Here is a 20,976-nt window from a genome sequence, read left to right on the forward strand (position 1 = left end):
CTCCAGGACCCAATGAGGCACTGTGTCTCAAAAAAATAAGGTGGATGGTTTGGAGGAACAGCACCTCTGGCTTTCACATGCATGCATCTGTAGCAGCAAACATTAGCACAGCTGCACAGGACCTAAAAGAAGGGGATCAGGATGGCATGAGGAAGGAAGGGACAGGGGGCAGGGCAGGACAGGACAAGGAGAGGAAGGGAAAGGAAGGGAAAGGAAAAAAGGGGGAAGGGAGAAAAAAGGGTAGAGGAGGAGGGGAGAAGAGAGGATGGTAAGAAGGGGAAAAAGAAGGGAGGGAAGGAGGAGAAGGGGTGAAAGGAAGGGGAGAGGAGATGTAGTTAGGGGAGAAGGTGAAGGGCAGGGGAAGTGAGGGAAAGGGAGGGAATGAAAGAGAAGGAAAATGAAGGGAAGAGGTGAGGAGGGGAGGAAAGAGGAAGGGAGGGATCCATTGAACAGTTCAGCTCCAACAGTTGTCTTCTGTAACTTGACCACCTCACACTCAAAGACTTAAAGAAGCACCACTCTGAACAGAAACATTTTCTAAGTGTTTATTATTTTGAATCTTACTTTAATAAATCTATGTCTTCATTCTCACAGGGGCAAAAGAGTTTTCACAAGATACATGTTATAAAGGAATGCAGTATTTCAAACTTATTCGTGAAAATGTGTGGAACCAAAAGAACCCTAGCTTCCAAAGTCTGGGTGTTCTGAGAGAACCTGTGGAGAATCAAAGAAAGAGGAAAGGACAGCAGCACAGCAAAACCATTATGCAGTTTGACTGTGCTGTGCTTAAATGAAAGACTGAAGGTTCCCCATAAAAGCTCAACATGCATTCATGACCAAGTGTCATCATGATTTCTCTTTATCTTATTCTTTGCAATGTGAGGAACAGGAAGCAAAGCTTAGCACTCTCCTACCCTTCTCCACTAGCAACCTTAACAGTAGGAACAGATGTTCATGACATATAACCAGCTCTTTCAAGATCACACATGTGGCCATTAACTCCCCATGCATTAAAAATAACACAGGGATTTAAGATGAAAACCAAGAGAATCATTTGATTATGGTTTTTATTAGGTTAATTAAAATACACCTTTGTTTTAAAAAGATAAAAAGCTTTAAAATGCTTTTATATACTTATATTTAGTCAAAGCGACTGTAATCAATTCTAAGTACTGAGCAGAATTATAAAAAGTAATACCCATGTTCTCTTGCTGGTTTATATTTCATAGATGCTACATAGATATGCCTCTGTCTGAGTGTACATGTGTGTGCTCATGTATGTTAAAGCCAGAAGTCAACATCAGGCGTCTTCCTCAATCTCTTTGACTTTCTCTTTCTTTCTTTCTTTCTTTCTTTCTTTCTTTCTTTCTTTCTTTCTTTCTTTCTTTCTTTCTTTCTCTTTCTTTATTCCTTCCTTTCTTTCTCCTCCTCCTCCCCCCCTCCTCCTCTTCTTCTTCTGAGGCATAATATATCAATGAAGCTGGAGCTAGATTCATCTACACTGGCTGGCCTCCAGGCTACCTCAGATCCTCCTGCCTCCTTGTCCCAGTGCTGGAGTTACTAGCACACACCTCTACACTGACTGTTTATGAAGTGCTGCAGCATAAAGTCAGGTCCTATCACAAAACAAGTTCTCTACTGACTGAGGATGTCTTCCTACCCTCCACAGGCTTTGTAATCAAATCTCATATGGGTACATCATGCTGCCGAAATGCTTTCATTTAAGCCTCCTTCACTGAAGGATGTTCAGAATTTCAATAGAGTTATATACTTTTTGAGTCTTAATATTCCACCTTTAAGTCAGTGGTCATAAAATATATTTTGGGGCAAGTAAAGGGTGTAGTGGGTAAAGTACTTCATGAGCAGAAGACTTGAGATCAGATCCCTGGCATCCAAGGCAAACACCTTAACCTATGAGAAAGAGGGTACTTAAGCAAGCAGATCCTGTGGGCTCACTGCCCCATTCACTCAATTTCTATAATCTAGGTTCAGTGAGAAACCCTGCCTCAAATCACTGTCAACATACACATGTCACGCCCCACACATGCACACTGGCACACACATACACACAAAGACAGTGGGGGAGAGAAAATTATCTTTTGGGACATTTGTGTTCTATACATATAAATGCATGTTTATGTTTAAAATTATACGTTCAATATTTCCTGCACAATTATGACTTAAGCATTGATAAAAATTTCTGCATTGATTCTATTAAATTACATCATTTCCACTGCACTTCTAAATCAATAGAACTTGTCAAAATTACTGAACTGAAAGACAGGAGAAAGTCTCACGAAAGAATGTTAAAGAACTGTTTTTCTAAGCAGTGCTTTTCATTACTGGACATGACAGTTAAACAGTGTTTGTGTTTATGACTTCTCTCTTCTGGAAAACTAAATGATCGGTGAGGTCTTTGTGTCAGAGGCAGTCTTCATTATGTGTCACTAAACTCTTAGGAGACCAAGGCAGGGGCTTGGTTGTCATGTAGAAAAACTTTGGAAATGTTGGCTTTGCCAACTTTTCCAAATGTCCAAACCTGCCTTCTTAAGACAGGTGTCAGTGTATGGAGCATACTTAAGAGTGTAAAATGCTATAGGTTTGAGCCTGAGTGCTGTTAAAACAAAGGTAGAGCTCAAGGGCTAAAAGAGAAATAAAGGGAAAGAAAGATTAAGTATTTCTAGAACCATGATTTAAAAACTCTATCATGTTATTGGAGATTGTAAAATATTCCTTTTTTAAAATCCAAATCCCAACTTGCTGCTCTTTAGAAATTCTCCCAGCAATTGTCCAGTGAATCATGAACTCACCCAGACAGTTTTTTGGGGCTATATCACCAGTCTGCTCAGTTGATTTTATTCTAAGAGCTCTACAAATCCAAAAATTGTTCCATTTACCTCTCTGCTTTTATTTCAATGAAGATAGCAAAATTTTGGTCTGTCTTAAACAACTCAGAAAAAAGAAGGCCTTATCTCTTTATGCTTCTAATCTCATGGTTGATTTAAGTCATATTGAGCCATAATATGTGAGTGAGCATATTTTATGATAAAGTATTTTCCTACTTTTTATAAATTGTTTTATTTTCTCATTCCATTCTGATGTATAATATTTTCCAGTGCTTTCTTTTACCTCCTACATTAAGCATGTACATTTTCCTTCCTAGTACTCTCCAAACTATTTTTTTTTTGTCAGAAAAATAAAACAAAACATCTCTTCAATGTATATATACTAGCTGGGTGTGGTGGAGTACACCTGTAATTCAAGCAATCAGGGAGGCAGAGCCAGGTGGATATCTATGAGTTTGAGGCCAGCCTGGTCTACAAAGTGATTCCAGGACAGACAAAGCTACACAGAAAATCTCTGTCTGGTAAAACAAAACAAACTAACAAAACAGAATATAACAGAGATGTGCTGCTTATGCATTTGACTGAGTGGATTTTCCTGAATTTGGTTGTAAAGAACTGGTTTGGATTTCTTCTCCCTCTTAGATGCATTTGACTTGAGATAATTTCCATTTATTCTAGCTTAATTCTACCTACATCTTTAACATAGTTCATCCTAGTTGGAAAACCTGTGTATCTCTGAATCATCCTGAGAGTGTAACATTCCATTGACAGTGCTTGATAAAGACAAACTATAATTTACTGTAAAATAATTTTAATTGTTCAGTAATACAGAGATGAATGACATATCTTATTGTATATTAATTTATGCATAAAGGGAGAAGTGATATATTATTTTAATCAAAATTCAATTATTTCAATTACTTCTGAGTTTTACTTCACTTTAGTCATATTTGGTAAGTGGATTTTTTTTTAAATCTTTTATTTTTTATTAAATACACTTTATTCATTTTGTATCCCCCCATGAGCCCCTCCCTCCTCCCCTGCCGATCCCACCCTCCCTCCCCTTTCTGCATGCATGCCACTCCCCAAGTCCACTGATAGGGGAGGTCCTCCTCTCCTTCTTTCTGATCTTAGTCTATCAGTTCTCATCAAAAGTGGCTGCACTGTCCTCTACTGTGGCCTGGTAAGGCTGCTCCCCCCTCAGGGGGAAGTGATCAATGAGCAGGCCAATCAGATTATGTCAGAGGCAGTCCCTCTTCCCATTACTATGGAACCCACTTGGACACTGAACTGCCATGGGCTACACCTGTGCAGGGGTTCCAGGTCATCTCCACAAATAGTCCTTGGTTGGAGTATGAGTCTCTGGGAAGTTCCCTGTGTTCAAATTATCTTGTTCTGTTGCTCTGCTTGTGGAGTTCCCGTTCCCTCCAGTTCTTACTATTTCCCACTTCTTACATAAAATTCCCTTCACTCTGCCCATCAGTTGGCCATCAGGCTCAGCATCTGCTTTGACAGTCTATACTGCAGAAGCTTTCAGAGGCCCTCTGTGGCAGGTTTCAAGGTTGTTTCCTGTTTTCTTCTGGCTTTCAGAGGCCCTCTGTAGCGGGTTCCGAGGTTGTTTCCTATTTTCGTTTTCTTCTGATGTACATCCTCTTTGTCTTTCAGGATGGGGATTGAACATTTTAGTTAGGGTCCTCTCTTTGGCTTAGTTTGTTTAGATGTACAGCTTTTAGTGGGTTTATTCTATATTGTATGTTTATATGAGTGCGTATATACCGTAAGTGTCTTTTTGCTTCTGGGTCAACTCACTCAGGATGATCCTTTCCAGGTCCCACCATTTACCTGCAAATTTCATGATTTCCTTATTTTTCATTGCTGAGTAATACTCCATTGTATAGATGTACCACAGTTTCTGCATCCATTCTTCAGTTGAGGGGCATCTGGGCTGTTTCCAGCTTCTGGCTATTACAAATAAAGCTGCTACAAACATGGTTGAACAAATGTCCTTGTTCTGTACTTGCACCTCTTTTGGATATATGCCTAGGAGTGGTATGGCTGGATCTTGAGGAAGCGCTATTCCTAGTTGTCTGAGAAAGCGCCAGATTGATTTCCAGAGTGGTTGTACCAGTTTACATTCCCACCAGCAGTGGAGAAGGGTTCCCCTTTCTCCACAACCTCTCCAGCATGTGTTGTCCCTTGAGATTTTCATCTTGGCCATTCTGATCGGTGTAAGGTGAAATCTCAGGGTTGCTTTGATTTGCATTTCCCTAATGGCTAATGAGGTTGAGCATTTCTTTAAGTGTTTCTCTGCCATTCGATATTCCTCTACAGAGAATTCTCTCTTTAGCTCTGTTCCCCATTTTTTAAGTGGATTACTTGGTTTGTTGCTTTTCAGCTTGTTTAGTTCTTTATATATATTGGATATGAGTCCTCTGTCAGATAGAGGGTTGGTGATGATTCTTTCCCAATCTGTAGGCAGTCGCTTTGTTTTGATGATGGTGTCCTTTGCTTTACAGAAGCTTTTCAATTTCATGAGGTCCCATTTATTGATTGTTGCTCTTAGAGCCTGTGCTGTTGGTGTTCTGTTCAGGAAGTTTTCTCCTGTACCAATGAGTTCTAGGGTATTCCCCACTTTTTTTTCTAGCCGATTTAATGTGTCTGGTTTTATGTTGAAGTCTTTGATCAACTTGGACTTCAGTTTTGTGCAGGGTGATAAGTATGGATCTATTTGCATTTTTCTACATGTAGACATCCAGTTGGACCAGCACCATTTGTTAAAGATGCTATCTTTTTTCCATTGTATGGTTTTGGCATCTTTGTCAAAAATCAGGTGTCCGTAAGTGTGTGGGTTTATTTCTGGGTCTTCTGTTCGATTCCATTGATCCACCATTCTGTTTCTATGCCAGTACCATGCAGTTTTTATAACTGTTGCTCTGTAGTACAGCTTGAGATCAGGGATGGAGATACCTCCAGAAGATCTTTTATTGTAGAGGATTGTTTTAGCAATTCTCGGTTTCTTGTTATTCCATACGAAGTTGAGAATTTTTCTTTCCAGGTCTGTAAAGAATTGTGTTGGCAATTTGATGGGAATTGCATTAAATCTGTAGATTGCTTTTGGTAAGATGGCCATTTTTACTATGTTAATCCTGCCAAGCCATGAGCATGGGAGATCTTTCTATCTTCTCATATTTTCCTCTAATTCTTTCTTCAGAGACTTGAAATTTTTTTCATACAAGTCTTTGACTTGCTTGGTTATGGTTACACCAAGGTACTTTATGTCATTTGTGGCTATTGTGAATGGTGTTGTTTCTCTAATTTCTTTCTCATCCCTTTTGTCTTTTGTATACAGGAGTGCTACTGATTTTTTTGAGTTAATTTTATATCCGGCCACTTTGCTGAAGGTGTTTATCAGCTGTAGGAGTTCCCTGGTAGAGTTTTTGGGGTCACTCATATATACTATCATATCATCTGCAAATAGTGATAATTTGACTTCTTCTTTTCCCATCTGTATCCCCTTGATCTCCTTCGACTGTCTTATTGCTCTAGCAAGGACTTCCAGCACTATGTTGAAGAGATATGGAGACAGTGGGCAGCCTTGTCTTGTCCCTGATTTCAGAGGGATTGCTTTAAGTTTCTCTCCGTTCAGTTTGATGTTGGCTATAGGCTTGCTGTATATCGCCTTTACTATGTTTAGATATGTGCCTTGTATCCCTGATCTCTCCAGTACTTTAAACATGAATGGGTGTTGGATTTTGTCAAATGCTTTTTCAGCATCTAGGGAGATTATCATGTGTTTTTTTTCTTTCAGTTTGTTAATATGGTGGATCACATTGATGGATTTCCGTATATTGAACCACCCCTGCATACCTGGGATGAAGCCTACTTGGTCATAGTGGATGATATCTTTGATGTGTTCTTGGATCCGGTTTGCAAGTATTTTGTTAAGTATTTTTGCATCAATGTTCATAAGGGAGATTGGCCTGAAATTCTCTTTCTTTGTTGAGTCTTTGTGAGGTTTAGGTACCAAGGTGATTGTGGCTTCATAGAATGAATTTGGTAATGTTCCTTCTGTTTCTATTTTGTGGAATAGTTTGAAGAGAATTGGAGTTAGCTCTTATTTGAAGGTCTGGTAGAATTCTGCGCTGAAGCCATCTGGTCGTGGGCTTTTTTTGGATGGGAGACTTTTGATGACCGCTTCTATTTCTTTGAGGGATATAGGACTATTTAGTTGATTTACCTGGTCCTGATTCAGCTTTGGTGAGTCAAATCGATCAAGAAAATTGTCCATTTCATTTAGATTTTCAAATTTTGTGGCATATAGACTTTTGAAGTAAGTCCTAATGATTGTTTGGATTTCCTCAGTGTCTGTAGTTATGTCCCCCCTTTCATTTCTGATTTTGTTGATTTGGGTGGTGTCTCTCTGCCTTTTAGTTAGCTTGGCTAAGGTTTGTCTATCTTGTTGATTTTCTCAAAGAACCAGCTCTTGGTTTCATTGATTCTTTGAATTGTTTTATTTGTTTCTAATTGATTGATTTCAGCCCTGAGTTTGATTATTTCCAGCAGTCTACTCCTTTTTGGTGTGTCTGCTTCTTCTTTTTCTAGGGTTTTTAAGTGGGCCATTAAGTTGCTTGAATGAGCTGTCTCGAATTTCTTCTTGAAGGCACTTAGTGCTATGAACTTTCCTCTTAGCACTGTTTTCATTGTGTCCCACAAGTTAGGGTATGTTGTGTCTTCATTTTCATTGAGTTCTAGAAAGGCTTTAATTTCTTTCTTTATTTCTTCCCTGACCCAGCTGTCATTTAGTAACAAGTTGTTCAGTTTCCATGAGTGTGTAGGCTTTTTGCTATTTCTGTTGTTGTTGAAGTCCAGCTTTATTCCATGGTGATCAGACAGGATACAAGGGATTATTTCAGTCTTCTTGTATCTGTTGAGGCTTGCTTTGTGACCAACTATATGGTCTATTTTGGAGAAGGTTCCATGAGGTGCTGAGAAGAAGGTAAATTCTTTTGTGTTTGGGTGTAAAGTTCTGTAGATGTCTGTGAGGTCCATTTGATTCATGACCTCTGTCAGAGATATTGTTTCTTTGTTTAATTTCTGTTTTGTTGACCTGTCCTTTGTTGAGAGTGGGGTGTTGAAGTCTCCCACTATTAATGTGTGGGGATCTATATGTGGTTTAAATTTTATCAATGTTTCTTTTACAAATGTGGGTGCTCTTGTATTTGGGGCATAGATGTTCAGGATTGTGATGTCTTCCTGGTGGAATTTTCCCTTGATGAGTATGAAGTGTCCTTCCTCATCTCTTTTTATTAATTTTGGTTGAAAGTCTATTTTATCAGATATTAGAATGGCTACTCCTGCTTGTTTCTTGGGTCCATTTGCTTGGAAAGTCATCTTCCAACCTTTTACCCTCAGGTAATGTCTATCTTTGTGTCTTAGGTGTGTTTCTTGTATGCAACAGATTGCTGGGTTTTGTTTAAGTATCCACTCTGTTAATCTGTGTCTTTTTACTGGAGAGTTGAGTCCATTGATGTTGAGAGAGATTAATGACCAGTGGCTGTTAGATCCTTTGATTTTGATGTTGGCTGTGTTCATAAGTTTGTGTGCTTGGTTGCTTTTTGTTTTGCTGTAGTAAGGTTAATTATTTCCTGTGTTTTCTTGACAGAAGCTAATTTTCTTGGGTTGTATTTTCCCTTCCAGTGTCTTCTGTAATGCTGGATTTGTGTGTAGGTATTGTTGACATTTGTTTTTGTCATTGAATATCTTGTTTTCTCCGTCTATGAGGACTGAGAGTTTTGCAGGGTATAGTAGCCTGGGTTGACATCTGTGTTCTCTTAGGGTCTGCATGATATCTCTCCAGGCCCTTCTGGCTTTCATAGTTTCTGTTGAAAAGTCAGGTGTGATTCTAATGGGTTTGCCATTATATGTTACTTGGCCTTTTTCCCTTGCAGCTTTTAGTATTTTTTCTTTGTTCTGTATACTTCCTGTTTTGATTATTATGTGGCGGGAGGATTTTCTTTTCTGGTCAAATTTGTTGGGTGTTCTGTAGGCCTCATGTATCCTTATTGGCTTCTCCTTTAACTTGGGGAAATTTTCTTCAAAGATTTTGTTGAAAATATTTTCTGGGCCTTGGAGAAGGGAGTCTTCTTTTTCCTCTATTCCTATTATTCTTAGGTTTTGTCTTTTCATATTGTCTTGGATTTCTTGGACGGTCTGTGTCAGGAATTTTTTGGATTTAACATTTTCTTTGACAGATACATCGATTTCTTCCATTGTATCTTCTACACCTGAGATTCTTTCTTCCATTTCTTGCATTCTGTTGGTTATGCTTACCTCTGTAATTCCTGTTTTCTTCCCTAAATTCTTCCTCTCCATTATTTCCTCCATTTGTGTTTTCTTTAATTTTTCTAGTTCTATCTTCAGGTCTTGAGTTGTTTTGTTTACTTCCTTCACCTGTCTGCTTGTATTTTCCTCTTTTTCTTTTAGTTCCTTCAACTCTGTCTCTTTGATTTCTTTCAGTGATTTAATTATTTCTTCTCTGAAGGCCACAAGCTGTTTGGCTGCATCTTCCCGTATTTCTTCACGGATGGCCCTAATTTGCTTGTCTTTATCTTCCTCCATTTCTTTACGGATAGCCATGATCTGTTTGGTTTTATCTTCCTCTAATTATTTACGTATTTTATCTGTTTCCTCTATTATTCTCTTCATCAACATAGATGTAAGGTCATCTTCTTGATTTTCTATTATGTTGCATTGTTCCGGGCTGTTTGCCCCTGGATGGCTGGGTTCTGGAGATGCCATATTGCTCTGTCTTTTGTTGGTTGAGCCTTTACGCTGACCTCTACCCATTGGGCTGATTTAGGTTTTGGCTGTTAGTTTCTGTGCTTCCTGGAGTCCTGAGGTAGGGAGTATCCCCTTGGCTGGAAGATGATTTTTCCTGAAGGAGTCTTTCTCTGCTTTTTGGTTATGGTCACTGTATGGCCAGTGTTTCTCCGGAGATGCCACTGCTCACCTCAGGTTTATAGCCCTGAGTAGTAGCTGTGGTCTATGTTAGGCAGGGGGGGGAATCTCCTCTTACCCATAAAATTTCTCAAGACAGCTGCCCCACTGCTGGGTTTCTTGTTATAAATTTAGTGTGCTGCTGCTCACTAAATTTCCATGTACAGTCCTCTTGAAGAACCTGCTGATTCCCTAGCTATGGGGTTTTCTCCCAACAGGGAAACTCAGTCTGTTATCCTGGGGCGCACAGTTCTGTCTGAGAAAGTGGGAGGTGCACTCAGCAAGTCTCTGGGCCAAAGGCTGATTGCTCTGCTCTGGACCTGGAGAATGTGCACCTAGGTTGAGTTGGCGCCTGGGGGCACTGTTCTGGTCTGGAGGCTGGGTGCCTCACTCTGGACCAGAAGCTGTGTGTCTCTGTCTGGGATGGCGGCTGTAGGCACCACTCTGTTCCAGACGCTGTGGGTGCAGCCCCCCTGAAGGATCAGGGATTCCTACAGTTTTGGCAGTCCAGCCAGGGACAACTGGCCGATCCCTGGCACAGTATCTGAGGGCTGCTGTAATGGCTCTTCGGCTCCTGCAGGTCCGAGGATGCAGCTGTGTGTCCCAGTGCCCCAGGGGAACGCAACAATGGCGGCAGAGCACAGCGCTTCTGCCTGCACTAGAGTCTGCGTGAGTCCAGGAAGTGTTTTGGTGCTGGGTGTCCTAAGCGTTAGAGCTGCTGACCCCCTCCGCTGGGGGTTTCCTCCTGCCAGAGACACGCAGTCTGGTGCCCTTTTGCCCTGGTGCCCACAGTTCTATCTGAGGCGGCGAATCACGCGCGCAGGCAGGGCTCTGTGCAGGCAGGCGCCTTTGTCCCTCCCGGATCTGGGTCCGGGCTGGCTCCTGGGGCACCCGCGGAACCCGAGTCTTTTCCAGGGGATGTCTGGGTAACCTGGGGTCGGTCCCAATTGTTTCCTGCTCCGTGGGGTTATCTCTCGACTGGGAAATCCAGTCTATGGTGTTGTGGGCCCACAGTTCAGTCTGGGACCGTGACCAGATCGTGCTGTCGGGTAGCTCTGGGCTGGCGACCAAGCGCCTGGTGGAATGGGGATCTCTTCCGCGGTTTTGCCGGGTGAGTTAAAGCTGATCGAATCCCCCACCGTGGGGTATCCTCTCACCTGAGAAACACAACCACTTGTGTTTTATGGCTGCGAGTTCTGATTGCTGGTCACTGTGCCAATCCTGCTGTGCTGCTCCTCAGAATGAGAGTCCTCCCGGCGCTGCCATCTTGCCCCGCCCGGTAAGTGGATTTTTAAGTAAATTATTCAAATTATGATAATTTGTGTTTTCATTAGAGTAGAATTTTTAAAACTTTATTGTCATGTGTTTAGGCAAGATTATTTAATGGACAATGTTGTAAGTGAAGTTAATATTTACTATTGATATTCTTCTGGTAAAGCTGCTGTTAATCCTAAACAGCTGTATAATCAAATCACCACATAGATACTATGATTTAGTTAATTAACCTAGAAAACAATGTGGGGCAATCATTACTCCATCCTAAACCTTCAGGCCCTCATAGTTTCCTAACATTTAGATTTCCCACATTATACTTGCTTTTAGTGATAAAGTAGGTCCAGTCCATCTCTCCACATTGTCTTTCCAAGATCTCTCTCCTGCCTCTGTTCTCCCAGCAATTCCTTGCCCTTTCTCCTCCCACTCATTTCCTGCCCTCTGGCTTCTCCCCTCTTTCCTGTCCTCTGGCTCCTCCCATTGCTCAACATCATGGCTAGTTGCTTTATTTTGGCCTGTTTACACAAAGTTGACACAGGATGCTTAAAATATGTATCACAATGCAATATCTGGATTGAAACCAGAGTGTGTGGGAGTTGGTTGTCGGGGGAAATCATCATTTGAATGAACAAGTGTAAGGTGTGTATACATTTCAAAAGAACATTAAACCAACAGGACAATTTCATTATTGATTTAATTCACAATTTCTCTAAATTTGTAAATGTTTTCTTTTAATTTTATGTGTGTGTATGTGTGTCTGTGTGAGTGCATGCCAAGTGTGTGCCAGTAGGTATATAAGTTACAAAAGTGCATCAGATCACTTTTATGTGTTTTTATTGGTAGTTGTGTGGTATCCATATGGGTATTAGATAGTCTTCAGAACTCTGGAAGATTATTATGTACTTTTAATTGCTGATTGCTTTAAAAACAATCATTTTATATCATATTTAATATTACATTATAATCTTTTTATGTGAGTTATTTTACCGTGTGTGCATATGTGTGTGTGTGCATGCACCTTGAATTGTGAGTGGAGGTCAGAGAACAACGTTCACAAATCAGTTCTCCTCTTCCACCACATGAATCCCAGGGATTGAACTCAAGCCATCAGGCTTGTCAACAAGCAACTTTATCTGCTGGGCCAACTCATCTCTGCCCGACTTATGTTTAGAATCCCACATTTCCTTTCATTAATATCCTTCATGATTTCTCTTGGTGTATTTTTAGTGTAATTTGTTTGGTTATAATTTGCTGCTATTACTGCTAATGATAATAATTTACCATTAAATTAAATAAATTTAATTTACTTATAATAATAATTACTATTTTGTGTATGTTTGTGTATATGTTTGTGTGTGTGTGTGTGTGTGTGTGTGTGGTGTGGGCTCAACAAATTCTTTGTGGGATATATTCAGAGGTCATAGGATAATTTAGTGTAGTCCTTTCTCTCACCCACCTATATATGGGACATGGGAGTAAACACAGGTAATCAAAACTGCATAGCAATAACTTTTCTCTGCTGAGCATCATACAGGCCTAATCTGCTTTTTATTTTCTTCAGGGCAATTCTTAATCCATAATTTGCAAAATTTTGTTGCATATAGCATAAACATTTAAGGATAGAAATTTCTACAGATGAGAGTTTCTTTTAACTGAGTTATTTTGCTTTACATTTCCTCTATTGTATTTAGTAAAAATATTTGGTAATACAAAACTTAATGACTCCAATAATTTTAAATCTATAAGATAATGGTTTTCCATTTACAGGAAAATAATCAGGTAATATAAGGAGTCATCACACTCTCCATGTCTGATCCTCTCCAAATTAAAATCTCATTGTTATTGAACATTTGTGGAAAGCGAAGTACTATTAATGGAGCTCTGGTAAGCAAAGTTCATATATTTAACCACATGTCTAGCTTTGTGCAGAATTCCATCTAGTATGTTATTTGGCATGCAGTCTCCATGGCTTTTCAGATCTCATTTCTCTAAGAAAATCTCTTACACTTTCCTTGTTTTGGATGACCTTGACAGCTTTGAGTAGTTCTGGTCGGGAGTGCTTAGAATCATGGCCTTCTCTGAGAAAGGCTGTGATCTGTTTTTCAAAATTACAGTCAAGTTAGAGAATCCTGATGAGAACCAGGGAAGTGAAGCACAATTTTCAAAATACTCTGTCAGAGGAGCACACTATGATCTTGATATACAACTGTTGACATTGTCCTTCAGTACCTGGCTGAAGAAGAGTTTGCTGTATGTACATGCATGTGACAGACAGAGGTCAACCTTGGCTATTCCTATTCAGACTCTATTTTCCTTGCTTCTGTTGAACAGGATCTTTCCCTAGTCTGGATTTGTCAAATGTTCCAGTCTGACTAGACAGTAACTCCAGGAATCCTCCTATCTGACCTCTCCTCCTACTGCAAATTCCTGGTCCTTATAGTTATAAGGGAAGTTGAAGTGGAAATTTCTGGTTTTCTTGGAGACTCAGATGTGTCATGTGATGTTTTGCTATACGCTGTCTTGTGAGAGGGCACATGATATCTTGCTGCAAGCTGTCTGGGGAGAGGCTGTGTGGTGTTTTGCTGTAAGCTATCTTCTGTGAAGGGCAGCTGAAAACATCCAGGGGTGGACTCTGATGGTGCAGATATATAGAAGCCAATGGATAGTGAGAGAACACTTTTTGGATTGACATCACCTAGCTGGTTTTTGCTTTTTAATCTTTTACTTTGTAAAAAGAAATGTTTTAGAGAACTTTTTGGTCAATTAAACTGACTCTTGTGGCTTTTGCTGACTCAGTTTTGATTCAGCAGAATCTTGTAATTTCTGCTGATTAGTGGTGATTCCTGTTACTGTTTGGACTGGACATTTGGACTGGCATTTGGACTGGACCACTGGTATCTGGACAACAAGAGTGGTCTCACCCCATCAACTATTTATAAAGAGGTCTACAAACCCCTTATCCTAATAACTTTCTTTCTCCCTTACCTCTGATCATTGGTTTGGAAGGGAGAAGTGGTTAAGAACCCTAAATAAAGTAGGTTTGTTGAAAAATCTAAGCCTACAGGTAGTAGTTTAATGAGTGTGTCATCTTTCTAGCTCCATGTGTTTAAATTATTGTTTGTTCTTGTTTTTATACTGGAGTAAATAGCTATCCACTTAGTTACTTTAATTTCTTGAAATTGTGTACCTGTTCTTATCATTCATTTTACAGGATAACTAAGAAAAATGTTCTGTACATCTTGAAATTATATGAATTCCATAATATGAAGTCAAAAGGTCTCACATGGACATGGGACAAATGTCAATCATGTTTCACTGTTTATTCCTGTCTTTTGTTGACTTTTTAGAAATTATTTCTTTGCTATGAGAATTCTTAAAAGTGACATTGTATTTAAAGTGCAAAGGAGAGGCTGGAGAGGAGTCTCAACAAATTTTCCTGCTCTTCCACAGGACCCCATCTTGGTACTTAATATTCCTGTTGGGAAGCTTACACCCATTATAACTACAGTTCCAAGAGGCCTTTTTTAGTCTCCATAGGTACATAAACAAACAAATAAATCTTAGTAAACTGCAAATATGGAATGAATATCCTTATGTTCTTATGAACATAAATAAATGACTGAGTAAATGCATAGTGGAACAGCCTCTTCCTGAAGAGTAACAAGTTACTTGAGTCTATATCCTTCCTTAGGGAAAGTGACACATGCTAGGTAAACATATATTCAAGAAATTTTAATATCAAGTTATTAAGGTATCATCAAATGAGATATCACTGTCACATTATGTGTATGTGCCTCTGATAGAATTCCTGAGCCTCATTATTCATCACTGTGAATAATATCTCCCCAAATATTATGAAAGACTATTAGTCAATCATGAAGAAAATCCTGCTCTGATTTTAGCGGTGTAAAATTCTACAAAATATCAGTCTATTATATGCCAACTTTATCAGTTAATGAAACAAGAAAAGTCTAAGAAGTTGTCAAGGTTAAGAACACCCTAAGGAGACAAGATGAGGAAATCAAAAGAGAAGTGTCAGTTACATACCTGAGTCAGAATCATGACCTCAGGGAAAAATGTCAGGAAACCTGAATATTGTGTGACTCTTACGAATGTTAAATAATGAGGTACTACTAGTTCACCTATTTTAGAAAATATAGCATTTAAATATCTAAGAGGTTGATACTCAGGCAAGTAGACAGGAGATATCTGGAATTCATTGCAAGGTTCAAAAAAATACTCTAAATCGAAACCTTATATATTAGGCTGTGAGATGGCTCAGTCAGAACAAAAGCGCTTGCCTTGCAAGTGTGAACTCTTGCAAGTGTAGACCCCTGAGTCTATACAGTCAGCTCTGTGTGGTGGTTCACGCTTGTCATTCTGGACCTAGGGATCTAGAGACAGGCCAACCCCTAGAATTCACTAACCTGGCAGCCTAACCAAATCTGTGAGACCTGTTCCTGGGAGAAACCCTTTTTAAAAGGGGAGATGGAAGAATTTGAATAAATAATACCAGAGTTATTCTCTGGTTTACACATAGGAATTCACACACACACACACACACACACACACACACACACACACACACACATATATATATGTAATTACTTGCATCCTGGGGTTATGTTTACACCCAGTGCCCTATACTGGCTTCCAGTCAGGTAGTGAAAGCCACTATGATAAATAAATATGTGATGGAGAGGTAGAAAAGATAGAAAAACAGAGCAGTGAGAGCACTATGGAGAGAGATGGAGCTGGAGACATGATGGTGGTGACAGGTGTGAGAGACAGCTGAGGTTGAGATGCTGTCATCACCCAGTAGGGTGGGCAGAATGGTGTCCAACAGAATGGTGTCCAGCTTCCATACTGAAGCTTATGCAGTAGCAGATTCAGGCTCCAAACTTGCTGCCTAGCTGTGGAATCCCCATAACTCTGGGAAAGAAAGGAGACTGGAGATGTGGAAAGGTTCACTTTCTGCACTGGACTTCCTTGAAGTATCATTATGGTCCACCATGCACCAGAGACCATATTTGTGTCTGTGCTCCAGGCTGCAGGTCCAGGCCTCAATGAAACCTAAGTTCCATGTGGACCTATGCCGTCTGTGGTAATGCCTAATGCATTTGTAAAGTCCTTAGGCTTTCCTGCCCATTGAGGTCCAAGGTCTGCGCAACTGCTGAGTGCCATGAGTAGGTCAGTGGTCCCAATACGGCCAAGTGCTGTGTTGATGTCTGTGGCACATGGAACCACCAAAGTCTATGTTGATGTCCATGATCTTCCTGCCTGAAGCCATGTTGATATCTGTGGGTACTGGCCTTACCCCATACCTGCCCACAGCACTCTAGTTCAGATAGGGTGGTAGTATGGGCACAGGAGAGATGGCACTACATGGGTGTCCTTAGTTGATTAATTCTGACATGCATGCAGGCATAGAGAAAGATTCATGCTCACTTTTTTTTTTTTGACACTTAGTAGTTCCTATGTATGGATAAAGTGACTTATGTCATCACATGTCACTGACCTATATGTTAAATAAGGGCACTTAATTTTATTTTGTAAATTTTAAGATATGTGATAATACACCTACAACCACCATCATGAACAGAAGAAATAAGAACATTCAAAGAATTAAAGACCTCTGTAAAACCTCTGTGGGGCTGGGAGACAGATCAGTCAGCAAAGCAGTTGCCTTGCAAATGGGAAGACACTGAGTATGAGCACCCTGAAACCATAAAACAGGACGCGGGCAAGTATGTATGTGTGAAAGCTAGAGGAAAACCTAGGCTGTTTACTTTACTTTTTATACAGACAGAGTCTCTCATTGTTCTATAATTCAGTGGACTAAACTGCTTGCCAGTGGTTCTACCTTTCCAGTGCTGTGGTTATAAGCTTATGCCTCATTGCTTACTTTTTCATGTGCGAGTGTGTGTGTGTGTGTGTGTGTGTGTGTGTGTGTGTGTTTCTAACTGATGCTCTTATCCTTTCAAGGCAAGAACTTCACCAACAGGACCATCTCCCCAGCTGTAGATACTATTGACCTAATGGGGCATGGAAGAAATTGGGTCTTAGGAGAGCTTGGTACCTCTGTAAAGACCTATGAGTTATGATTACCTGGCATGAAATTAGAATGCAACATCTATTTTGCAGCCAAGTTTGTCATTTCTTTTCTCTGTTATCCTAAATTATGTCAGGTAAAAGTAACATTAAATGTACAAAGAAAGCCAACTTACAAATTGAGAAATTAGATTTCTCCTAAGTGGCAGTAACTTCCATCTGATTAACATGGCAGATCCCTAAGCAATTTCACACACACTGTCATTATCCTCAAAACTCGGAGACCTCCTGAAATACAGCAAAAATTACAGTCTCTATATAAGCAACGTCAGAAAGCAATAAGTCACAGAGTGGGTTTTAGTACAGGTGCCTCCTTAAGGTTCCTTTCATCCAACTCAATGCTACCTCTTCTCTCTTTCTACCAGCTTTTTTCTCATTTTCTCTCTTTCTGTCTCTCTCTCTCTCTCTCTCTCTCTCTCTCTCTCTCTCTCTCTGTGTGTGTGTGTGTGTGTGTGTGCAGGTTCTGGAACTGGGCACTGGATGCCCTGGTGCTAAAGTTACAAGTAGTTGCAAGCTGTCCTGTGGATGTGTTGGGGTCTGAACTTTGGTCTCCTGCAAGATCAAAAAGCATTCTTAACCAGCAAGCCATTGCCAGTTCCTCATTCTTATTTTAATGCCTGATTTCCTGCACAAGGAAGAGTGGTGCTCTCTATTTCATCTTCTCTAGTCTCTGTTGTCATGGATTATGTTCCTTTATTGCCCTTTCTCACACACACACACACACACACACACACACACACACACACACACAAACACACACACACACATTCCTTCTCATTGCTCTTTGCCAGCTCCACCTTTTTCCTTCCATCTACAGAAAAATTACAGTATTTTTTTTTTCAGTTAAATTGCAGGATTCCTCAGAATTACAAATTGGCTTTTTTTTCTATTTTTAAACATAATCTTCATTTTTAAGATTATGAGTCACTTTATATTTATTCTGATAGCTTCAAAAATTATCTTCTTTTCAGATATCACTGTGCTCTGGACCTGAATGCAGTGATTCTCATGTTTCGTGGAGTCATCATCTGTGATTTTTTTTTAAACTTGCTTAAGATCCATTTCCAAGAGTAGTTTCACCACTCATAAGGTGAGCATGGGTCTTTCTTTTATGCAATAGTTTTCACACATGTGTGTTGTGTTGCTGTAGCTTTGCTGTTTAAAATGCCTCTCGGGCACAGAACTAAATCAATGAAAGAAGACAGTGAGATCTTTAAAGGTTTTAAGCAGAAATGCACAGAAACCAAACCATGTGCCAACCTTTTAACAAAATTGTGGCCAGTGGCTAAAGAGAGCCTAGTTTGGTGTTTTCCCATGAGCCATTGCTCACCATTCGCTATTTCAGTGACTGTGGCTGTTTGTTTGAACTTGATATGGTTTAATGACCTTCCTCTGTATACACTTCATATGAATGTCCTGTAATCACCTCTGCCTTCAAAATGCTAAACATTTGTGCACAGTTGTGTGCAGGTGTGTTTCTGCATGTTTATGTGGATACCAGAGAGCAACTTTGGATATCATTCCTTGTATGCATTCTACCTTCTTTTCTGCATCTATGGTCTCTCACTGGGCTAGAGCTTGCTGAGAGGTCAGGCTTTCTCCAGCCGGTTAAGAAGGAAACTAGCTGTTGCACTTACCCAACAATGGATTGACAGGTGTGTGCTCTTTGAGTTGCATTTTGGAGTCTCCAACTGAGGTCCTCCTGTTTGCGAGGCAAGCACATTACCAACCAACTCACCTTCCAATCGTGCATATCACTAAACAATAGTATGGTTATCTTAATTATTTGAGCCATAATGCCAATACTCAGTTTTTATTATTTTGGTAATTATCTCTTTCTTCTACATTAAATTAAACCCATCCTGCTTGTTTTAACCTTCTCCTGAAATTTATACATAATGTACCTATTTCTCACCAGTTTTGTGGTCACTGCAGCTAAACTAGAAACCGCTTTCTCCCCTTTGCAGCACCAGAGCATGAGTCCAACGGGATAGGCTTCTTATTTTTTTTTTAATTATGAAAGATAAAATCAATAAGATTTTCTACCTAAATCCTTTTATACAGTTTCTACAATTACAAAGGTTTTACTATGGTGTTCAGACACAGCATACTTATTTTTGCAAATGTGTGTGTGTTAATTTGTGTGTGCCTATATGTGTGTGGGTGTATGTAAGTATTTGCTCAACATGGAGTGTGTAGAAGTCAGAGGGCAATATAGGGTCTTGATCTTTATTTTACACCTTGTTGAGACAGGGTCTCTTGTTCACCTCTGTATACTTATGACTCAGCCTCCCATATCTTCTCAGCAGGACACTGTGATTACAGGCTTACTGCATCTGGCTTTACATCAGTTCTGATTCTGATCTTCAAATCTTCACAGCAAGTGTACTACTTACTGAACTGTCACATTTTCACTACAATATATATCATTAATATGATATATTGAGTATTTTCATCTTCCCAAACTTCTCAGCAAAACCTCCTCAAGTTCCTATTTGCTAACCTGGAAGTTCTCACCAAGCATCCCAATGTGGATTGATGTTGTACTTCACTGTTCTGATCTTCTCCTTCCACATAGTTCAAGTGCTCTTCATGCAGGATTAAATTCTATCAGTAGGATACCTCACTCAGGATGATCTTTTCTAGATACCACCATTTGCCCATAGATTTCATGATTTCCTTGTTTTTAATTGCTGAATAGTATTCCATTGTGTAAATGTTCCACAATTTCTGTATCCATGTTCAGTTGAGGGACATTTGGGTTGTTTCCAGATCCTGGCTATTACGAATAAAGCTGCTATGAACATGGTTGAGCAAATGTCTTTGTTGTATACTTGAGCAGAAGGAGAAAGACACACATGGTTTATACTCATTTATAAGTGGATATTTGACATATAATATAAGATAAACATACTCAAATCTGTATACCTAAAGAAGCTAAACAAGAAGAAGGACCCTGGGTAAGATGATCAATACTCAATCCTCAATAGAAAGGAAAATGGGATGGACATCAGAAGAGGAAGAAAACAGGGAATAGGAAAGGAGCCTACCACAGAGGGCCTCTGAAAGAGCAGGGTATCAAAGCAGATGCTGAGACTTGTAGCCAATCTTTGGGTAGAGTGCAGGGAATCTTATGAAAGAAGGGGGAGATACAAAGACCTAGAGGGACAGGAGCTCCTCAAGGAGAACCGCAGAATCAAAAAATCTGGGCACAGGGTTCATTTCTGAGACTGATACCCCAACCAAGGACCATGAATTGAGATAACCTAGAACCCCTGCACAGATGTAGCCCTGCACAGCTGTAGCCCATGACATCCCAGTATCCAAGTGGGTTCCCTAGTATGGGAAACAGGGGCTGTCTCTGGCATGAACTCAGTGGCTGGTTCTTCGATCACCTCCCCTGGGGGGAGGGGAGGGAGGATAAGCCTTACCAGGATGCAGAGGAAGACAATTCAGCCAGTCCTGATGAGATCTGATAGACTAGGGTCAGAGGAAAAAAGATGAGGACCTCCCTACTCAGTGGAGTTGGAGAGGGGCATAGAAGGAGATGAAGGAAGGAGGGTGAGGTTGGGAGGGGGTGAGGGAAGGAGCTACAGCTGGGATACAATGTAAATAAACTGTCATTAATAAAAAAAAAACTTTTAAAAATCACTCAAAAAATTCTATAGGTGGATCTCTACTCCTCTTTCCCACTAAATGGCATTTGTGTGTGTGTGTGTGTGTGTGTGTGTGTGTGTGTGTGTGTGTGTGT

The sequence above is a fragment of the Psammomys obesus genome, unplaced genomic scaffold, assembly GCF_907164565.1.
Source record: "Psammomys obesus unplaced genomic scaffold, mPsaObe1.curated_primary_1811, whole genome shotgun sequence".
NCBI lineage: Eukaryota > Metazoa > Chordata > Mammalia > Rodentia > Muridae > Psammomys > Psammomys obesus.